Source organism: Bison bison, unplaced genomic scaffold (assembly GCF_000754665.1).
Source record: "Bison bison bison isolate TAMUID 2011002044 unplaced genomic scaffold, Bison_UMD1.0 scf7180017864062, whole genome shotgun sequence".
In the NCBI taxonomy this organism is placed as follows: Eukaryota; Metazoa; Chordata; class Mammalia; order Artiodactyla; family Bovidae; genus Bison; species Bison bison.
The window spans coordinates 71311-74246 of record NW_011494634.1 but is presented as its reverse complement, the minus strand read 5'-3'; positions in this window follow the sequence as shown (position 1 = coordinate 74246).

Genomic DNA, 2936 nt, shown 5'->3' with positions numbered 1-2936 from the left:
TTTCTATTATAAATCATGTCACCTGCAAATAGAGATGACTGGTTTACTGATTGATCAATTTTGCCCAATTATTGTGACTAGTACTTTCTGTACTATATTGAATATAAGGGCCTCATTGCTTGTTTCTAATTTTAGAATTAAAAGTTTTCAGTTTTTAATTTGAGTATAATGTTTCATCCTTTTGTTGAGGGTGGAAAAGGAGAGTGAAAAAGTTGGCATAAAACTCAACATTCCAAAAGCTAACAGCATGGCATCCAGTACCATCACTTCATGGCAAATAGATGGGGAAAAAAGTAGAAATAGTGACAGATTTTATTTTCTTGGGCTCCAAATTATTTTTGGCTGTGTATGGTGACTGCAGCCATGAATAGAAAAGACACTTGATCCTTGGAAGAAAAGCTATGACAAACTCAGTGTATTAAAAAGCAGAGACATCACTTTGCCAACTAAGTTCTGTATTATGGTGCAAAATTCTTATTGGAAAGCAGATTAAAAATAATAGAGCCATTTTGTACTACAAAACATAATGGCTCCAGCCATTGATCAATAATGGATATTAAGGATGAAAAAAATCAATTCAGCATATTTCTGGAGTATCACTGCAAAAGAAAAAAAAAAAAGTCCCCAGATCTAAACCTGGATTAAGCCTCTATCATGAAGATGAGGGTTTAATCTAGTGATGCACTACTGTGCATGTGTCCTTCATGAATAATATAGAGTTCCTTGTTGCTTGTTAATTTAGCTCTTAGGGTAAACACATTCATCATATCCCTATCACAACAAAGCTGATATCAGAATGTGTGATATATAACTGTGTTATATAACTAAAAATTGCTGAGAGTAATCTTAAATGCTCTCACAACAAAAATAGTAAATAGGAACTATGTGAGTGATGGATATGTTTACTAACCCACTGTGATAATCATTTCACAATATATACATGTATAAAATCAACATGTACATTTTAAACTTACACAGTGTTATATATCAATTGTGTCTCAATAGAGTTGAACAAAAGATGAAATGGACAAAGGTATCAATCATTTTGATATAGAGACACATCTGCCAAAATGCTCCTTTACTGAGTTAAATAAAAACAATACATGTTCTGTCACAGATACGAGTTATGCTATTTTCTTTTACTTTTCTTTGTACTCTTTCCTAATGCCTCTCATCCAGTAAATAATTCTCATGCAGAGTTCCCCCCAGCAGTGACATAGTTCTGCATTAGTGACTCTATTATTATTTTATTATATTAATTCAATACTGCATTCTTTATATTAAATAAAGTTATTTCATTGAAATATCTAACTGTATTTAATATAAAGTAGCTATTATATGATATGTGTTACTTATATATTAATAATTATATAACAATGTATGGCATATTATTAGCTGATTACATATAATTTTCACTATCAAAGTCTTGGGGAAAAATAAAAACAACAACAAAGGAAATAAAGAACAATAATTCACTGACTAGAACCTGAAAGAAACAAAAGATTGTATTTCGTGATATTTCTCACTAGTATGTCAAAGACATGATAAAGACATGCAAAGGCCAAGATGAACAATAAGATGGACAAAATTGACACTGCAATAAATATTGCTATTGATAGTGAGGACTCAGTTAACCCACGTAACAGCAATTTTTAAAAACTGTGAGGACATTATGTGCATTATAATAGTTATCATATAACTTAGAAACGTGAAATAACCTTGTTTTGTGAAATGCCAAAAGTAATAAAGTCAAAGGATAGGCAAAAAAATTGTATATGTAGAAAATTTTCATATATAAAAATTAAAAATAAAATAGGTTAAGAGTGTTATTTTGTAAGATTTTACATCTATTTTGTTACTCATGAGATAAATAATTGTGATTAATGAAAATGATCATTTTGTAGATGTCATCATTGAGGTCTTCTGTGGGATGAACATAACCATTCTCAAGGGAGATTGCTATAAAGGAGAGTCAGGAGGTTACTGAGAACACCAAGTGTGTCTTCCAGAAATCCCCCATGGTCCACAGCATAACACAGATGTAGCCTGGACTTTGCTTTGTTCCTAGGAGATCAACACATGTCTTTATTCATAGGTCAAAACAACTAGATTTGAGTATTTGGCTTTCAGTGCAACCAGAGGGACCTCAGATCCTAGTCCTAGAATCTATACTTGTAAAACTAAATGTTTCCATATCCCTTACAATTCTTTCTGTAAATATTTCTCCCTTAAACTTCTAGACCGATGTTACTGAAGAGGATAGTATATTTCTACATCTTCTAAAGGTTTATGAACATTTTTATTCTCATGAATCATCATAAAACAGAGGAAAAAAATCCAATTTGATTACTGCGACATTTGATAGTGTCTAGCAGAGAAGCAATGATTTTGAATTCTATTATTAATAGCAGAAGTATGAATATATGAAATAAGGAAAAGGGAGTTTTCACAATTTTTAGCAAACCAAATACACAGAAAGATATATGCAGCAGAGCTGGGAAGTAACTAAAGACGTGTGAATAAATAGGAGAGGCTTTGCTATACATATCTGGAATATCCCTTTGAATCAGTCATCTCATGCACATGAAAAATGTGGAGCAGAACTACAAGGGAATAAAACCTTTTTTCATAAAGCTTAATAGCTAAGAGACAATGATATTCAAGCAGAAAATGCACTGGGCTACAATATGGGTAACAGAGCTGCTAAGATCTGAGGCAAGGAGTTTTCAATTTATGCTTCGGTGCAAAATGAAAAGTATATAAATACTGCATATCATTTTAAGCTAAAGCATAAAACTGTTTCCACATGTACATTCCTAGCACATCATCAGTTGAGTTCAGTTCAGTTCAGTCCCTCAGTCGTGTCCGACTCTTCACGACCCCATGAATTGTAGCACGCCAGGCCTCCCTGTCCATCACCAACTCCCAGAGTTCAC